General features: G+C 34.5%; 1 protein-coding gene across 1 annotated transcript in view; it reads left to right on the top strand.

The window, feature by feature from the left end:
* Positions 1-9,084: 9,084 nt before the first annotated feature.
* The window catches only part of LOC129004386 (sodium- and chloride-dependent transporter XTRP3-like), a 54,933-nt gene continuing 42,369 nt past the window's right edge, over positions 9,085-21,648 (top strand). The window contains exon 1 of the mRNA XM_054432958.1: positions 9,085-9,261. The gene's annotated coding sequence lies outside the window, so the exon portion shown is untranslated. The remainder of the gene's footprint in view (positions 9,262-21,648) is intronic.

Below are 21,648 nucleotides of genomic sequence, written 5' to 3'. Positions count from 1 at the left end.
TCTTTGTAACCGCCGAACTCAAATGACAAGTCATAAATGGGAGAAGAGCCAACAGCTCACTAAGCCACTGAGCCTTGCGCCTAGAACCTGACAAGGTATGATTGTCGGAACAATATTTTTATCCATTAGCTCAAATAATTATTTTTATTTATTTACAAAGAGATAAACTATAATCACACAGCATCGCCGAGGCTTGGCCTCCCGTCTAGTTGGGTCGTTCACTTCCCATGGTTATATCGGAATTGTATGTGAAAGTGTTCAGAAAGACACCCTCTATGACCTTTAGACGAAGTGTTTTTCAATTAACCTACGAAAAACTACGGCAGGAAAACCAATATATCAGCGTAAAAGTTTGCTCAATTCCATAATTTATCATTACATGTTGGTGAAAATATTGGATTTATCACAAAAACGTATACGTACTTTATTTTAGGCAATGCATTAAGGAATACAACGAATTAAAGATTATTGTAATCGAATAAGCCATATAGGATATATACGTAATGGAGTAAAACCTTGCAATTCCTGACTTTGAGAGATGGAGGGGAAACCGTCGAGGGGATTTTAGGGGACTTTGGTACAAAGTACATCTTTGTGTGTACTATACAGTGGTATGATGTATGTAATTGACCAGTTGAGGCTAGTCTTGTAAGAGAAACTAACAAATCACTGCGAGTGTCAACCAATGAAAATGTATTATTGTCAAATACCACAGCTTTATATTGAAAATAAGACATTTTTAAATGTGTAGCTTACTACATATTACCTAAAGCCAATTATGTTTCTACTAGTGGCCTGTAGGAGCCATAGCCCCTAATTTGGACTAAAATAAAAACCCACATATAAAAATACAAATATTCTAAATATGTTTTTAAAATTATCAATTTTATGTTACTTAAAATTAACAGTGTTTCTTGTTTTTCCTTCCGTTGGAGTCGTATATTAGTTGCTTCTGATGTTTCAATGAAAAATACAATTGTAAAATAATTATTAAATCAATAATACAACATATTAACAAATGGAAACGTGCACACGGCTTGGCCTGAGCCCGGAGAACGACGAATCAGAGCTGAAATCATACAGCCAAACATTGCCTTAGTTTAAAATTGAAGATTTGTTTTGTAATCTTACGAATTCTGTTATAGTTTCCATTTTGAGAACCAAATGTAAAGGTTAAAATTATTATTACTTATTATGAACGCAACTCCCCATTTCGCGGTAGTAAGTCTGATATATATATATATGAATTTGTCCCTGAATTTTAAGACAGTAAGGCCCATTTCCCGGAATCTCTTTTTGTGTAGCGGAAAGCGACGCAAAAGCCATTGCACTGTTGTATTGCCTTATTATATGTTTTTATGAAGTTCGAATCGTGTAAAAACAGTTCTTTTAGTTCGTCATTTACTTGTGGTTGTGGAATGTCCATTTGAATGCAACATGCGTTGAAATGTCCATTTGCGGCCTCCTCTGCGAAGTGAAATGCGCCACAATGTATGCACGTGCTTTAAGAGGACTTGGGATTGTGAGAAACAACACTCAACTCATTTTCCAGCGTTCTTCTAAAGACAGGTTGTAAAACAGCTTCTGGATTTCATTCACAGTATGGTTCACAGTTAGTTCTACATGACGTTCTCGTTTGCATTTCTTAAGTCTGTTGAATTCCTGGATACTCTTCCACGTGTTGCAGGTCTTCCCCTACCCTGTCTAGTTACTTCACTCATTATAAAAACGGAAAACAAAAAAATAAATAAATAAACACAATTCATTTTGAAACATTATTTACCAACATTGACTTTCGGAATAAATGTAAACATTGCAAATAAATAAGTAACAGCTGATAGAATGCAGACGTTTTTCAGTCCCCATGCATTTCTTATGGTGGATATTTTACGTTATATCTCGTTTTCTGATCTCTGTATGGGAATTATGCTATTTTTCCCGAGTCCCTGGGGTCAAGACCTTTAATTTAAGACCTCTCCCACTTTTCTGCGACATACCAGACTTTTTTTATATTTTAAACAAACATTTAAAATTGATCACTAATCTATACTATTATAAAAAAAAAGGTGGTTGCTGTATGTATGGGAAAAGTAAACGCGAAAAATACTGGTCGGATTGGGCTGAAAGGCTGAAATTTGGCATAATGATAGCTCACATTCCCGATTAACATATAGGCATATTCTTATTTCAAAAATCCTTTCGGGCTCCGCCCCAGTGGCTCTGGAGTTTCCCATCCCATGTTAACCTTATGAGAAATGAAATTATTGAATCTTAACAGCTGTTTCAATTAAACAAGTTGGTTCTGTTCTGTGATGTTCAATAGCATTAAAGTTACAAGGATTACCAACAGGGTGCAGCACTAGCACTATTATTTCTTTTACATTTATGACAACAGCTAATTTGCAACCAAAAGGTGAGTGAGCGTAGCGAACGAACTTCAACCTGGAGGCGAGTGAGCGTAGCGAACGAGCTAACCTGAATGCAAGTGAGCGTAGCGAACGAGCTAACCTGAAGGAAAGTGAGCGCAGTGAACGAGCTCCAACCTAAAGGTGAGTGAGCGTAGCGAACGAACTTCAACCAGGACGTGATTGAGCCATGCAAACGAGATCATCTTGAAAATTAAGAAGTTAAACGGGGCAAAGCCCGCGGGTTACAGCTAGTATAATATAAACTATAGCGGATCAAGTGTTATCGGTTGAAGAGACATCTAGCAGAGACTAGGTGAACTGTCGCGAGCCTCGACGGTAGCAACATCTAGCGGTGATTGACTGAACTAGTCTCAAAACTGCTCACGGTAAAAATATTTTTTATAGAATATAATTTTATAAACAAAATTCAACTGTATGACTTACCTCGATATAAGTCTGTTTTTATTAACTCAGGTGGTGATCACTTATTTAGGCTTCCTGAGAATATATAAAATTGGTTCCGATGCACCTATTAATTATGAAAATATAGCACCTAGACCTTTTTTGGTTTTATGATTTTAAGTTACGCTTACCAAAGATTTTACTAGTTTTTTTTTTAAATATCAATATTGGAGGTCAAATTGTTTAATAGGGGTTTTATGTCTTAACTAGCTGTCCCCGCGGGCTTTGCCCCGTTTTACTTCATAAGTGAGCTCATTCGCATAGCTCAATGACGTCCTTGTTGAAGTTCGTTCGCTACGCTCACTCACCTTTAGGTTGGAGCTCGTTCGCTGCGCTCACTTGCCTTCAGGTTAGCTCGTTCGCTACGCTAACTCGCCTCCAGGTTTAAGTTTGTTCGCTACGCTCACTCACCTTTTGGTTGCAAATTAGCTGTTGTCATAAATTAAAAAAAAAAAAAATAGTGCTGCACCCTGTTGGTAATCCTTGTAACTTAAATGCTATTGAACATCATAGAACAGCGGTGGGGCACACGGAAGATTTTTCAGGTGCCGTTTGACGTCACTAACTGCTGCGTCTGAAGAAACAGACAATTTTATAATTTTTCTATTATTAAATTAAACTGTCATAACCTAAACAAACTAACCAAATGTGCTGATAATGAAAAAATCGAATGAAGGTTTACTAATCTAAAAAATAGTTTTGTTCATAAAATAAAATTATAAATGCCTAAAATTCAACTTTATAATTTTTTAATTTCATTTGATTTAATTTTTAATTATAAAATTAAACTGTCATAACCTAACCAAACCAACCAAACTTGCTGATATGAAAAAAATGTTGACAAGAAGTTAATGCTACCAGCGGGATTCGAACCCGGTTCATTCGGATTATCGGCCCGATACGCTAGCCACTACACCACAGAGGCCGATGACTCAATATACTGTATAATATACTGTATATAATACTGTATCGTTGCGGTAATAGTCTTCCCTCGACTGACGTCAGCAGTTAGTGACGTCAAACGGCACCTGAGAAATCTTCCGTGTGCCGTTTAGCATAGAACAGAACCAACTTGTTTAATTGAAACAGCTGCTAAGATTCATTAATTCCATTTAAATATGAGTACTCATAAGGTTAACATGGGAAACTCCAGAGCCACTGGGGCGGAGCCCGAGAGTCTGATCAGAATAAAAACAACTTAGTTTTCCTATTTAATGCCTAAAGAATCAGTGTACCAAATTTCAGCCTCCTAGGTAAATGGGAAGTGGGAGAATTAGTGATGAGTGAGTGAGTGAGTGAGTCAGTCAGTCAGTCAGTCAGTGAGGGCTTTGCCTTTTATATATATAGATATTTTTATTTTGGGTCATCAACACATCTTTTTTCAATTACTGTATTAACTAAAGTAAACATTTTGACCATAAGAGGATCCTAAATATAAAGTGTAAGCATACGTTTGAAGGAACCTTGACATCAGTTTATGTAAGTTTCCTTATCAAGATTTCCACCTCCTTCCACTCTCCTTAGCCATAAAAGGTTTCTTGCCAGAAAGTGTTGGCATTTCTCCAACCACTTTGACCTGAACTGTGAGTGACAGAGCAATCTGGCTAATTTGTTTAAACATATATTACAAAACAAAAATCATCTGTAGTTTTTGTAAAATCAAAGTTTCAAAAGAAAAACTACTCTGAAGGTTTATACAAATCTTCCCAATAATGTACCGTATATTTTTTCCTAAAACAAAATGACCACCAACTCTTGAAAAATCTATAATATTAAAACGTGACAGGGTTTTTTTATTTCACGAATCTGAATCAACCACTTGTCGGATTTTCATGATTTTTGTGTTAAAAGAAAAATAATTATGAGAACTAGGGAATGACGAAGCCCTAATTTTAGTTTAGGGTCATAATTTTAGGGTTTAGTTTAGTTAGAATCTATATATTAATTTGAAACTGTTTTTCTTTGTCACAGCTATTTTGAGAGAACGGCTGGGCGTAGAAACTCGATAGGGGTGTCTAAAGAAAGGTCTTGGTCTGTAGATGAGCCATCAAAAGAGAAACATGGTGAATTCCCTTGGGGCTCTGCCCCAGAAGCCTTTAAAGTTGCCTCCAGATTTGTTTACATTACGACCATATGCATAATTCTTATACTTTTTAACGAAACAGCTGTTAATATTCAAATTGTAATTTATTGAATTTTTCAAAATGAAGTAACTCTTTTCTTTTGGAGTTAACTTATATCTATTGTATGGGTTGGTTTCTGCCTTTTTTTACCACTTCTTGGAGATTGTACGTAGGTGATATTCGTTGGCATATTGCATATGTAGAGGAAACTTGGGTTAGTGTATAGAATGGAAAAGAGTGAGAAATCCTGGACAATTTGATATAGGCTAAAAATAAAACTGAATTAACACTGTTCTACATTTCTTGAGCAATCATTGAAATAACCGATTTGTAAACAATGGAAACATAGAAGAGTCATAGAACACAACCAAGTAGAAGAAATAGAAATAACGTTTTTTTTTTCATTTATAATCGTTATCATAGACAACCTATAAAAACACTAAAAAAAAACAAGATCAGCTTTTTGAAAAAAGATAAGATATTTACAAAAGATTTTGATTATATCTAACTGTTGTGTAGATTGTGAGTATTTCCATTCTCTTTGAGTCGCCTGTAATGCAATTGCTCGAATTCGAGCAACAGGTACACTAGTCTATATATTAATTTGAAACTGTTTTTCTTTGTGACAGCTATTTTGAGAGAACGGCTGGGCGTAGAAACTCGGTAGAGGTGTCTAAAGAAAGGTCCTGGTCTGTAGATGAGCCATCAAAAGAGAAACATGGAGAATTCCCTCGGGGCTCTGCCCCAGTGGCCTTTAAATTCCCATCCCATGTTATTCTTATGGAGGAAAACGAGGTTTTTGTCACAGCTAATTTGAGAGAACGTCTGGGCGTAGAAACTTGGTAGGAGTGTCTAAAGAAAGGTATTGGTCTGTAGTTGAGCCCTCAAAATAGAAACGAGGTAAATTTCCTTGGGGCTCTGCCCAAGAGGCCTTTAAAGTTCACTCTGCAATTTTGTTTACATTTCGACCATATGCATAATTGTACACTACTTTTAATGAACCAGCTGTTAATATTAAAATTGTATCTGAAGGTCTACTGAAACTGTCAAAATTAAATGTTTACATTATTATTTATGATTTTAAATGGATTCTCCACCGCATGGCAAGTTTTTTTATAGTTTCAACAAAATGATGAATTTATGATACGTTTTAAATGTTTTGTTCAAAAATCTATGCTTTATTGCTCTTAGAAAATTTTAAATTATGAAATAAGTGTGACATATCAATTTCAAAGGAACATTTAACTATTCCTTATCGGGTTAGCTTATATATATTGTAAGGTTGGCACTTGCCTTTTTTCCTACTTTCAATCACCATTTATTTTTAAATTCAAGAAAGAACACCTGAGATTCATTTATTGGTATAAAGGTTTTTGATAATCGGGATGAAAATTGTGTCATAGATGAGTACGTTGAGGATGAAAGCTGTGTTCAAGTTTTGGAATAGACTAACTACGGAGTCTATGGTTTTGGTAAAGTAGGTGAACTAATGTCAATTCAGGTATTTAAAAAAATGTGTACACGGTTTTTACTTTGATGTACACATGTAGCTAGGTCGAACAACGCATCTAAACCTCACTACATACAAAACATTCGGAAACACAACAGTCTCATTACATCTCATCGCATTTGCATAATTTGTTACCAAGGCTGGACTAGGTTATGGATTTGGTTCCGCAAATGTTCAAGATTTGTGATAAAATTTCCTACAATTATGGTTCATTCCAATCCACGAAATACATGCACAGCTTTATGTGATCTACACATAATGTATATGGCCAAGGCAAAACTACCCCATAAGTAATGAATTATCAAGTAAGAACAGGATGATTAAATACATGGGTCGATGTGGCAAGGAATTAAAATTGATGACATCGAAGTAAGAATGTTACTGCTTTCTGGAGAATCAAATATTTTTATCAAACAAAAAAAAAACTGATTTAATATGCTGATAGAATTCTGTATTTTTATGAACAAAGATGAATATTACTTATAAATCCGGATACAATCTGAATGATTTTCCTAAAGCAGAAGGAATTAGTGGTTAGTAATAAATATTGACTCTTTCCGTAACATGATAGACTAATTATATGAACTCATTTTCCCATATAGTGAAACAGGCTTTGGTATGAAACAAACTCATGAACAAACGATTATAAGACTCCTAAAAAACCTTTTGGGCAACCTAAAGCCGATAAAAAGGTAGGAAATATTGTGTTAAATGAATTCATCAATCACGTTTTTAGGGAACACAATCGTCATACTTATTATTGCTTATCTTCCCTTCATTTAACTAAGATTTAATGACTTCACTCTATCCATCGCAGTTAGCTGAATTTACATAAAACCTCAAGATTAACCGTCGATTTCGACGGGATTCCACTAGTTGACTTATTAATACTAAACTTTAATGCTATTGAACATCATAGAACAGAACCAAGTTGTTTAATTGAAACAGCTGTTAAGATTCATTAATTCCATTTAAATATGAGTACTCATAAGGTTAACATGGGAAACTCCAGAGCCACTGGGGCGGAGCCCGAGAGTCCGATCAGAATAAAAACAACTTAGTTTTCCTATTTAATGCCTAAAGAATCAGTGTACCAAATTTCAGCCGGGAACGGGACGATTGGCACACATTTTTGGATCTTCTGCCCATGGCAGTATTGGCACAATCATTTGAGCGGAATAAGTAGGGTCAACTCGCCTGCTTGGAAAAGGCACGATTGGCACAACCGCTCGACCAGGTAGACGCCATCGAACGAGGGAAAACGCGAAGTTTAAAATTCCCCGTCAACTCTGCTAACAGTCATTTGTCGGTAATATCGCGTATTTTCAAAGGTTTAGTTAGGTTAGGTTAAGTTAGGTCAGGGAGAACTTGTGATTTGATAATGAGAAGCAACAAAATCAGCTATTATGGCTATTTTTTGAAATGCAATTAATTTCCAAAATTCTTAAATGAAATGAACGATTTCTCAGTATTATATAATGCGTGCTCAAACACAATCGACTATTCCCAACTACATGAACTGACTAATCTAATCTACTTTTGATATTTTGTTGATTAGTACAAGTTAATAATTCTTAAACGCAATTTCCGAATAAAAGTGTAAAAGGGTTTGAAAAGAACGGATGAAAACATAATATTGTGAATTATCAAAAAACGTCGTATCTTCTTGTTTAAGGTAGAGCTCAAATCAGTGACGTCATGAACCGGGCAAAAAACAACTAACGTGTAAGCCTAAACGAATAGTTTTTCTACAATCATCAGAAATGTCCAAACTCCTGCATAGCAAGAAGAATCTAAAAGTGGGAGTAACTACTGTATTGATATTTTATGGGTAAAATCACAAACACTTCAATAACTTTTGTTTACAGCATTTGAGGTAACCATTTTATTTATTGACAAGAGTACCACAACATACTAAATTGAGATCAAAATCATTCAAACCGTAGTTTGTGAAAATCGATTTTCCCGTTGTTTTATGGGTAGCCTACGTAGGCTATGAAAAAATCACTATTGAAAATAAAAATTCCTGAAAAAGGTTATGTAATGTGGCCACAATTTTGGGTACAGTAATTTATTTCCTTGCTTTTTTGAATTTTGGAATCAGTAAAACCACTACGATTTTTGAACTCAAAGAATTATCTGGAAACATCTTTGAAATTCCAAAAAAGGTTCAGTTTCCGCTAGTTTTACCAAGCTAAATTTCTACTAAAAATCCAACTAATTTTCTAAACTAGTTCTAACTAGTTTTCTAACAAATTTTTTAGCTAATTTTCTAGCTAAAAATTCAACTTGGAGTTTAAAAACGTAAATTTTTCAACGTTGGTTTGAGAATTCAAAGTAATCGACACTAAAATGGACCCAAGACTAAAGCATGACTTCAATGTACTAATGTAACGGGACCAAATGTGTATCAGAGTTACAAAGCATAAGTAGATCACAAGGTGCAATTGCAATTATATGCAACATTGTTTATCGTCTCTAGTGTGTCTATGCATGTTGTCTGCGAGGGGCGGCGAGTGGAGGCGGCAAGGGGCGGCGAGGCCTCTATTGATCGGGGGTGGCAGTCGAGCCCGATTCTCGTTGTCGTCATCAACGTTACCTCGTTTGATTTTATCATAACTCGGACAATGTTCGCGGTTGTAAGTTTTATCGTGTCAGGTGGTTTTTGAATTGCCCCCGGCCCCCTTGACCCTAGTTTCGGCTCTCCTGTTGATTTTGGATTCCGGATTTGACCGAAGTTGGTCCGCTTAAACAACAGGTAGGCCTGACTCAATTTGGTAATTTTTGAGAACCCCGCACGGGACATCGATTACGTGGTTAAATGGTCGTATTTTATTGACGTATTTTATTTTTGTATCTTTATGATAATTTATTGCAATTGTCATTTTGTTTATAATAATTTAGATGTTTTTAAATGCATTCACGGTAAATTTTCGTATAAGTTTTGTGACAACCCTTTAAAGATTGTCAGTTATAAGCTATTTACGATCAAAAAATATAATTAATTTAAGATGGTTCTGATGACTATGTTTGTCATACTTCAATAAAATAAATTGCTAAAAAATTATTAGTCAAGTTAATCTACATTACGTTCTTAAATATTTATAAAAACAAATTATGGGCAAATCGATTAAAACAAATATCGATATCAAAATATTACATAATGTTAGAAATTTTGATTATTCAAGTACGACATAAATCACAGAGAACATTGATATTGAAAGCTCAGAAATGACAATCAAGTCTGTGGAAAAAAATGAATATAATGTCTTATTTTACATGGTAACGTGCTTACACGATCAACTTATATTAATAGCATTTGCAATTTATTTTACTCGGGCGTGTTGCAAGCCAATCTTTGATTAAAATTACTTAAATTGTGTTATTTTCTTCTAGTATGTAATCACTGGTACCAATGCAGATTGGAATGCTTATTTGACATTTTACGCCAAGTTGGTTTACAAAACAGACAATGAATAACAAAAACCACTATTATAAATTAATTCAATTATATACATAACCTGGAATTGTAACCGAAAACTGGATTTGTAAAACGGTAGGTATATTATTTTTATTTTGTTATACATGTTGCGTGTAATGTTAGGCCCTATACTGTGCAACAAGGCAAGAACTTTTGATATATTAACAAACTGTCAAAAAGTCTCTGTTTAATACAACTTTGCACAGATTAAAACGAGATTTTAATAAAAGCCCTCCTCTAAAACTTATAAGCTAGGGCAACACACGTCTCATAATTTAAATTTTTAACAACTCAAAACTTTGCTCTGTGTCTACCCCAAATTACATTTAATTCAGATTCAACAAAAAAAAATGTTTGTGATAAATAAAGTACTGTAAGCACTTAGCCTTTGCAAGCCATCTACCTAAATTCATTGCATGAAGTCTACTCTTCTTTAAATTATACATGGACCAAATTGTTAAATGATCTATATCATCTATGGACAGGGACACTACCTATATTCTAGGTTAAAGTACATACCGTTTAACCGTTACTTTTCCGTGTGTAGGCATGGCAAAGGGCAACTTTCCAGCCTATCAATACGGCTGAAAAAGCACCTGTGTAGTTTGATGTAAAGTATCGTAAGTTACTCGCCTGGTAAGCTTTACCAATTTGCTTCCTATTAATAAATACTTTCTTAAGGTATTGTCTGATTTGTTTAGTGCATTGCAGTTTTTACACTTAATGTTGAACAGCTGTTTGATTGACGAATATTTCTTGAACCATTTCTAACCTTCTCAATGGCAGTTTTGATTAAAATAAAGTTCCAAAGAATGACTTTTAATGGCTAAATCTAAGAGTTGTTCATGGAATATTTTTTTCGGACGTCACAGAAACAGTTAAAGAATTTCGTCAATCAAACAGCAACAACAGTGACAACAATAGTGACAATACTGCAGCAAACAAATCAGATAATAATATAAGAAAGTAATTCTTAAACGAAGAAAATTGAAAAAAATGTAATTCCAGCAATTTGATTCGACAAACATTATGTAACTGAAATTTTTACAAAATAATTTCAACACTTCAAAGCTTTCGAGGTGCATAAATGGGCTAATATAGAATCAAACGTCTACACTATTCGTGGGACACCCTGTACATATATGTTCATATAGTATAAGTGAGTGGAGAAAGCGAATGTTTATCAATCCATGGTACATACAGTAATACGTATTACGTTTTATAATACGGTCCCAACACACGAACCAAAGTTGTTACAACAACTCGCATCAGTCTGGGTTCTATTTGCAACTCAATGTTTGTGCAACTAATTAAACACACATCACCAAGTCGAGTTGCTAAACCAACACAGGGATAAATCAGCATTACCATGTTTGTTTCTTACTGAATTAGTCTTCATCTCTAAATCGATTATAAACTACAGTAGATACGATCACAATTATTATCAATAATGCAAATTAGTATATTAAGATAGTAGGTGGCGTAGGTTTAGTAGGTAGGTTATTCAGATTATAAATTGAATATTGATTTTGTATAATGTTATAATGTTTAGCCAATTTGTTTTCTAGAATATTTCTTGTTGTAACAATTTCTTGTAACAATTGTTTCTTGGTTGTTTCAATGCCTAAGAAAATTTCAATCTCCTAACCAAGATGGCAAAGGCATATATTGAAAACTTTACTGACTTAAGTGTTATAATTTAGATTACTTTCCACTTCTCCAGTTATTACCTGATTTAGTACTGCATTAAATTTTCTTGTAAAACACCTATGTGATTGAAAAGTACTGCCATAAACTTGACAAATGCAGTTTTACTGAAACTGAAATTCTGTGAATGTTTTTGAAACTAAAAGCACCTAAAAGTGTTTTGCGTGGGATATTGATCCTTTTGACCTTAGTAAAACTGCACTTGATAAGGTTATGTTTATGGCTCGAGCAATATTAAATTAAACAGCTGTTCAACAATAAGTGTAAACACTGCACGATTATAACAGTAATAGTTGAATTTTATCCTAACCTTAATCACTTTGAAAACCAAGTTACAGTTTTATATAAAGTGAGATTGTATTTATGAAAGCGTTCTACAATCGGAAAACTTAAAGTGTTTTCCTCTCACGCGCCATGTTATCCACTCGGGACAGGTTTATCTGTTAAAATTCATGGATTCACCTTCCTCAGTTTACAGGATGAATACGTAACGTAGTTCGCGAGTTATATGTAAAACGTAACTATTAAACTTGCTAAATTATTCTTGGAGGCTTTGAAATGGGTGATCTTATCTTACTAATATTATAAACTAGCTGTTTGCCCGTTCTACGTACGGGAATCTTGTGGTAAGTTGAAACCTTATATTCAGAACAGGAGTTGGTTTGCATATTTAATGTGCATTTTTCCAGATATGCTGGCAAAACTATTACTGTATAGGAACACATATAAACCTTCGCAAATACAATATCTGACAGTTTCAAAGCCAAAACGAATGCTTCGCAATTAAATGTCACCCGATCGTGGAAGTCCATATTTTATATCTAATGATAAAAGGAATTGCTTGATAGATCTATAAGGCATAGCCCTAAGGTAGGCCTGTAATTGAAAGTTACTTTTCACACTGGTTAAAAGTAGTTAAAATACTACCTCAACCTCACTACTGCACACTTTATTCGGGTTGAAATTTTCATTAACAAAGGGGCTCTTGTCTTTTCAAAGAAACACTGAGAAATAAGGGCATTAATGCGTTACCAACAGACATACACACACAATAACAGAATTGAATTAGGGGATTTGCTACGCTTTAACCAAAGCAAATTACAAACAAAATAATTATTTGAAAGTTTTGATAGTGTCATCAAATGTTATGATAATCGTTTTTAGGCCTAATCAAACTGTAAAATTTGTATAAATCCGTTGGCAAATATATAAATAAGTAAATAAATACACAGTCCACAAAAAATTTATACGTTAACAACGCCAAGCTTTAAAAATTCATGATGGTTTGCTAAAAAATCTTTCAATGATGTTTGATCATTTCATAGCATAAACTAACATTTTGGAGTCCAGACAGAAAACGCAAAAATTATACAGTAGGACATCAATTAAATTTAATAAGAAATAAGGTGCAACACTAACGATAACTATAGTTGTAAATAGTGATGTGTTTGTACGTAAAAATGATTCTTACTGCTACCACCGGTTCTAAGGAAAAGTAGCAGTACCATAAAACAACGTTTACATTTAGTAAGAAAAGAACTATCTTCTATAATATTAAAACGAAACAGTGTTTTTTTATTTCACGATTCTGAATCAACCACTCGACGGATTTTCATGATTTTTGTGTTGAAAGAAAGATAATTTTGAGAACTAGGGAATGTCGAAGCCATAATTTTAGTTTAGGGTCCCAGTTTTTTAGAAATTAAGTTTTAATTTTTTTAAAGTCTAGCAGCCGACGCTAAGAGTCTAAACTAGCTTTTGGCATAAAATAATTTGCTTAACATAACAGCTGTAAACATTCAGCTTTTGTGTCACAAATTCAGCATTTGGATAAAAATGTAAAGACATACTTAGGGTGGACTTATTTATACTATGTGTAATGCTAATCATTGATACGTTCAATACTTCTGTAAGAGGATGACAGATTCATTAAATATATATAGTAAAATACTAGGATGTTCAAATTATTTTTTAAAGCAATCTTTGTAATCTTCGATTTGTTTTAGAGCAATATAATTTGTTTTAACTAACAGCTGGTTAAATATAAACTATGGAACTATGAGGTTATTTTATTTACTCTTATTTTGTCATTGATTATAGGAAATAAGTAAGATTAGTAGAGATAATTAGACCACAGTTTAAACCACAGATTTAACCAAAATTAATTGAACCACAGTACAAAACGAGGCTCTGTACACGAGTCTTAATAAAAAAGGATAAATGCAAGTTATTTTACTGCTCCACTTTTCAAAGAAAGATTAGAAAAGTAAAAATGTTTACATGTCTTAATTCTTAATGGTAGCTTTTTGTTTACAATAATAATGTTTGTCTGCTTTAACTTTGTTTGGATTAAGCCCGGAAATATTGATGTCATAAAAAGAAGATAAAGAATAATCAGGAATCACAATTTTAAATTACCACCACAACCTCAGCCGGGTTTTATACAAAGATAAACAGATGGATGACATAGATAGAACACAACGTCAACATTGACTAGGATACTGCAATTAGACAAACCATCCTTTTATGAAATCGTGTTCAGTGTGGTTACGTTTAGGGGCGCCTATATCAGCGCCCCCAAACGTGAAAATATCACTTTTATTTCAACTATGAATATATTGTAGTTTAATTAACTAATATGGAAAATTACGATGTACGTTTATTCAATGAGGGTGGGTAATTATCAAGGATAGAACTGATAACGGTATGGATAATAAACATTGACAATTACGTCATTAGCTTTACTAGCGTGTTTACTTTTTACATTCCTGCTACATGTCACCAGTTCTTTTTTTTTTCAAATGAATGTTATTTGAACCAAACAGCTGTTTCAAAACAAACTGTTATAGTCCAGGCAAATTAGATCAAATATAGGGTGTGCTCCCCAAAAAATCGTCTAAAGCTGGAAAGTGTTTTAATACCTTTTGGGGGTCCCAAATAAGACTCCTGTGAGTTTGCGACGGATTCTGACGTCTGCTTAAGTTTTGGGAGTCGAAAAACTATGAAAATTTTGCACTTTTTTCAGTTTTTCGCTTATAACTCCTAAAAAACGAATCCTAAGGAAAATGTTGTTCAAAGGTGTCTTTTAGTGCATTAAATTCCGCGTCGATTGATGTTAAATACGTCAAAATCGGCCGAGCCGTTTAGCCGCTGTAGCTTTTCAAAGGTGTGATATTTTCATCAACATGGCCAAAAGGTTGATTATTTGACCAGTTTTCGGCTTAAAACTCCTAAACGACGCATGCTATACAAAAATGCACCTGTAGTTAGTTTGGAAAACACAAAGTTCTGCGTATAATGTTTTTTTTTATTAATCAATAACGGTAATTGATTGTTACTTTCTTTCTATGGACGCCATTTCATTAAAAAAAGCATTAAAGTTAAAGTTGGGAAATTTTAATAAAATTGGTAACAACATAGATCCCGTCCTTAAATGGATTATGAATTATTAGATAGTGGTTTATTCCATGATGGTAATCTAGAGGTTTATCTAACAAGGTATGATGAGAGTAAGACCCCCTATGTAATTTTAAGTCTAATATTGTTGTCTGAGGTTCTGAAAATTCTAGGATTCATCCCAACCACCCATTATATACGATCTATCCCTGTATTCATCTTTCAGTTTTTGGCTTCCGTCTTCTAACGCATGCTATAGAAAAAATGTTCCTGTAGTTAGTTTGAAGAGCATAAACGTCTGCGTAGAATGTTTTCCAATTCATTAAGATCGGCTTCACCATTTAACCGCTATTGATTGTTAACACTAGATCAGATGCTTGTCAAGTTTAAAATCTTACCATTTAAATCTGGCAAACAACTAGCCCAATTACCAAAAACATAGGGGATATGGCAGTGAATCTACCCACTAGTGTGACGTCATGGATCGTGCAGCATGGCCTATGAACAAGTAAGTGCTCATGAGAGCAACATCTTACTGTGGAGAGCTTTTTCCGAGATAGGGGAATCAATGATGTGGACCTAGCCCGATGGTTCGCTGGCAGGTCAATCGCAGTGAATGCTACCCATCAAGTTAAGGTATATTGTGGGATCACCTCCTCAACATATTATTAGCAAGTTGACAATATAAACTCCACGGATACGGTGGGATCAAAAAGAAATTCATCAAATGGTTCCAGTGTCACGACCCATTTACTGAAAATAGTTCGTTCATGTCAATCAGCTCAGCAGTTATGATAAAATCAACGCGATATATGTATAACGCATAATGGAAAGGCACAGCTTGCAAGAAAATCGTAAATAGGCAAGCCTATAATGACCATAAACTGTGCAGATTAAAAGGAAGTGGTGACATTAATCGCGAGCTGTGATGGCAACAGCAAAGGTTAAAGAAGAATCTGCCCCCTCAGTCAACACGTGATATTCCACATTAAATCCAAGCCTCAATTTGAATCATACTTTGGATTAAAAATAGGTCCGTACCCACTAGCGCAGTTTGATGAAGAAAGCGTGATGTAGAAGAGTCGAAAATCCAACTATTCATGTAGCCTAAAACTACTCATTCTGTTTACTCCAATCAATATGGATCTCACTGTGTTCTGACGGGTTACAACGCTTGGCGAAGTTGCAGAAGCAGGTTGGCCCTATACATGGTTGGGAGCAGAAAATATCCAAATCAAGTGAGGGTTGGTCTCTTCTAGAGGACACTTTCAACTAATTTTGACTTTGATTCTAACAAAGGGGGCTGATCATCCACCAATCTTTTGGAGCTCATTTAAAATTGTACTTAATTCAGAGAGATAGGTATGGAAAATTAACGTCAATGGGTTAACTCCCATCACTACGGCTAATCCACCGGTTCGATAAGAACTTCTCAACTCCGTCTACCTATCTCATGTACATGTTAAAAAGGTTTACATTTTATCGCTCCATATTAAATGCAGGGGTGTAATGCACTACTGTCTTAAAGACTTGCAAGGGGCACGATTATCTCAATTCGATATCTGACGAAAAAGATGGTAAAGAATGTCACCATTTGTGGCAAGACCAATAAGAGCAAAGAATGAATCCTTATTCTTAAGATTCAAATGACGAGAAGTAGGAAAGTTATATGGTAAAATCTACGAAAAATCCCAATCGTTTTTTTATAGGCTAAATACATAGTAAAACTATGTACATCCGTCCATTATCATCTTTCGTTTATTAAGCTAAAAAACAAAATTTTTGCTATATTTAATAAAATCTTTCTCGTTGTAATATCTAATTATATATTAGAATCGATTAACATCATTCCGGAGTGTCCAGAGATGGGATCGTATAAATGGGAGGTTAGGACGAATCCTAGAATATTTTTAACCCCCTCAACAATATTAGATTTAAAATTGCATAGGGGGTCTTGCTACCCTTCCCTTCACACATTCTTGGATAAACCTCTGGATGATAACCATGAAATAAACCACTATCTAGCCATTCATAATCATAATTCTACGCAAAATTTTGTGTTTTCCAAACTAACTACAGGCGCATTTTTGTATAGCATGCGTCGTTTAGGATTGGTCAAATAATCAACCTTTTGGCCATGTTGATGAAAACATCCCAACTTTGAAAAGCTACAGCGGCTAAACGGCTCGGCCGATTTTGACGTATTTAACATCAATCGACGCGGAATTTAATGCCCTTATTTTCCTTAGGATTCGTTATTTAGGAGTTATAAGCGAAAAATTGAAAAAAGTGCAAAATTTTCATAGTTTTTCAACTCCCAAAACTTAAGCAGACGTCAGAATCCGTCGCAAACTCACAGGAGTCTTATTTGGGACCCCCAAAAGGTATTAAAACACTTTCCAGCTTTAGACGATTTTTTGGGGAGCATATGTCTAATTTGCCTGGGCTATTATTGTTTTTACTTTTCTTTGTTTACACTTATTTATTTAGCAATTAATGCAGTGAAATTGATATAAAGGATAGGTGTGACGATTAGTTTTGATGTTAGGACACCAAAGTTAAATTATGTGTACTGTGAATTTTATTGGATATTATCGTTTTATTTTAGGTCGTTTCTATTCAGACCTACTGGAAATTATGTATAGTAGTTGTATTTTAGTGATAATAATTATGGAAGAGGCAGGTATGCTATGGAAGGTGGTATCGTTGACTAGGTCTATACACTTCTCAATTGACTATTACTCTCTCTACCGTAGGCTACTTATGGGCACACTTCCATATCCGTTGGCACAAACAACCGAATGAAAATATTGATCGATATATCGTTTGGTTAGTAAGGTAAGGTTAACCTAACCAAACGATATGTTGAAATAAGCAATCGAATAATCAAAATTACTCATTCGGTTGTTTGTGCCAACAGATATGGAAGTGTACCCCTACCGTACTTCTTATAATCAGTGTGCGTCTGTGCGAATCGGCTGCAAATCTCACTTCAACGCTTTTCACATCGTAAAAATTGCAGAATTGCTGTTTTATTGTAAAATTATCGGATTTAAAATGAATATCGTATAGACCTATGATGGAATAAAACATATTTGGTCACACAACATTTGTTTACAAGATGATTTTTCACATTAAAACTGAAAGAAACTTTGCCTTTATTTGTGTAAACTAGCAGATCTGAATTGTACATGGTTTTAACTGACTAAGTTACTGAATTCCCGTACGTAGGACGGGCTAACACCTCGTAGTACTTACAACCAATTCAAACTGTCCTTCTAATAAAACTGTTTTATAGGTGTTAATCCGTTGGCAAATATATAAATAAATAAATACATAGGCGACAAAACATGTAACATGTAACTTTAACAGCGTAAAGCTTTAAAACTCACTATGGTTTGCTAAAAAAAAAAACTTTCACTTTATGTGGTGCAGTACCGAAGTTATCAATCTTCCTTGGTTTTAAATGTCTTTTAAGTTTTCGAAAATCAAAGTTATTTCCCATTAATAGCATTATTTGTAAGCAACTTTCAATGTTAACATATTAATGACAGTTTGAAGAAACCACCTTTATCCAAACAAAGGTTTCTTATGTAAAAGATTACGTAATCTCTAAACGATAATTGGTACATATATCTAGCAAACATTCGGAGGAAATGTGACAAAAAACGCACAAATCTAGGGTTTTGGATGTTTGTAGTTTTACTTCCTAAGCAGGAAAAGTACCGATATCGTTGTCAAAATGTAACAAGTAAAAACCAAAAGTGACACATTGGAAAAGCGAGTTTAGCTACATCTGTAAGTAAAACCTCTGTTACGGTACGATCACAGCAAAATCAGAAAGATCTTCCAAGATCGCAGCAACATCCACGGACACCCAGTCACCCACTGCAGTTGTGATTTTTTACTTTGCACTTTACACAAATGTCCTTGAAGCGCCGTCAATGAGTGGAAACCTTTTTTGTAAGCTACTTGCGATTAATTAAACCGGCTAGGTAAGGCACAACGTTTTTAATCTCACTTGGTTTGGATGTGCTAACAAAACTTGATCGGAAATGGTTGCGGTATTTGTAATAGTATATTACGTTACTAGTCCTGAAAATAAGTGTTTACCGGACGAGTGTGGTCGTTCCCGTGCGAGACGAAGTCGAGTACGGGATTACCATACGAGTCCGGTACACACATTTTGGACGAGTTACGTACGATAGTTTACGCCATACTACTAAATCCGTACAAATCCTTATATATTTCCACCAACTAAAGGACTAAAAATCACTAGTCATAACCTCTAAGAGAGGTTATGTTTTTGTTTATAACCACTCACTGCCACCTAAATACAGTATAATCAGCTGATTGGTGTCCGGCAAAACTCATTGCAGCACAGTAGTACGCAATGAAACCCCATTTGAATAAGCTGGCGGCAAACAGCTGTTTTCTGAACTAAATCCTTGCGTGGGAAGTTCGTCAAAATAATGTAGTGTGGCGTAAACAACTTTTACTGTAAACTTATCAGTGACAGCTAGAAGTGAGAACTAATCCAAACAGCTGGTCGTTATTTCATCAAATGTAATAGAAAACATTAGGAGAAAAGTTTTAAAAAATCGAACAAAATTGGGTTTTTGATGGTACGTTATTTTGCTTTCATGGAAGCGAGGCCATGTTTTTATAGCCGAAGAAACTCTCACCAATCCAGTAAATACAAATGATTAGAATCTTGATCGGTACTCTAGTTTTCTAGGAGTAGGCCGCGTAAAATGACATTCTGGCGTTACAGACGCAACCACAGACATACAGACAGAAATTGAGATAAGACTCGTTTCGGCTTTCTTAGGCTATGAAACGTAAAAATAACCAAAAACTGCATGATTCTAAGCAATGTTCAGACAAAACTGTAATTTTATTTATATAGAAGATGTGAAAGTTTGTGTGTTTGTTTGTTTGTTTGTTTGAAGTTCAATCACGCATTAACGACTGGACGGATTGGGCTGAAATTTTGCATGATGATAGCTCACATTCCCGATTAACATATAGGCATATTTTTTCCTGAAAAATCCTTTCGGGCTCCGCCCCAGTGGCTCTGCAGTTTCCCATGTTAACCTTACGAGTGTTCATGTTTAAAGGGAATTAAAGAATTTTGTCAGCTGTTTCAACTAAAAAAGTTGGTTCTATCAAAGATTACATATGCTTGGTTCTATGATATAAAAAGCATTAAAAAGTTATAAGATTTACCAACAGGGTGCAGCACTATTATTTGTTTTGCATTTACCATAACTACAGCAAGCAGCAACAAAAACTGTGCAATGAGAACTGTCAAAGTAGGATTGTTTACAGTTATGTTTATGTTTTTAATTTCATGAATAATTTGTGATATTTTGCAAACTTTTAAGGAGGAAAGTGTGCAAAATGTGTAGGAAAGAGTGGCACATTCGGCAGGGGCAGCGGAGGCTACGTAAACCCAACCATAACACCACGGACAAGGGAAACAAAGATAACACATTCGTATACTAATTGTGGCGGGGAATGTGGCCTTTCATAACTCGCACATTGGACCGCTTCCACCTGCTCCGCTCCATATACTATAATAATTGTTACTATAATTATTGCTATACCATATACTATAATTGTTGCTGTTGAATGCCTTTGCATTGTCAATACCTAAAGTGATCGTAGTATCTGAAGAAGTGTGCGATTGCTTCTATGATATTTTAGCATAATACTCATAGTGTACACAATGTTTGGTGACGGGGAGATCTTTCTCTTGACCTATCAGTGGCTGGTACCATGGTCTCATGAGTAATAAATAACCTAACTCTAACTCTAGAAGAATCTTGGTTTTCGAACAAGACCGTTATTGATTACGAAGAAAATTCCAAAAATTTTTAATTTAATATTGCAATGTTATTCTTATGAAGAATATTGTACAATTTTTTAGTTGGCTTGTTTATGGATATATTTTGATCAAACTTGGCGGATTTATTTATTTCATACTAAGTTATTGATATTTTACACACTTTATTAGTTTACCTGTAGCAGCTAACCTAGGTACTCGTTAAACATAAATGTTAATTTAATAGATTGATTGAAAATCAATCCAGGCAAATGGAAATTCACTTAGTCGGCAGGTTGCTGCAGCGTGGGTATTTATCACGTCATCCTTCAATTACCTACTGACAAATAGCATATGTTTAATTTAATCTTCATTTGTTTATGTTGTGTTGGTAAATATTTAATTTTTTTACCTACCTAGTATCTTTGACTATCCAATAGCCAATGCTAGTACCTAAAATGGTATCTAAAATAAATCCAACTAAAATAACTTCAAAATTTCTTAAAAACTTTTACTTATATATTTTGTAAAATGAATTTCCTTCAAAAGTTCTTCAACACAGATCTACATTTGAAATTCAGTGATACACATTTTATATAATTAATTTTTTCAATGTACTACTTTAACCTACCCAAACACATCAGCAAACAAAATACAAAAAGTAGACTCACAATCCAACGAAATCTCTAGAAACAGCGTTCCAGCTTGACGAAATCTACCAGGAGAAGAACTCC

This window comes from Macrosteles quadrilineatus, unplaced genomic scaffold (genome assembly GCF_028750875.1).
Source record: "Macrosteles quadrilineatus isolate MER2022 unplaced genomic scaffold, UCM_ALF_1.0 Scaffold_9__3_contigs__length_116548681, whole genome shotgun sequence".
In the NCBI taxonomy this organism is placed as follows: Eukaryota; Metazoa; Arthropoda; class Insecta; order Hemiptera; family Cicadellidae; genus Macrosteles; species Macrosteles quadrilineatus.
This window is presented reverse-complemented; position numbering and strand designations above follow the sequence as displayed.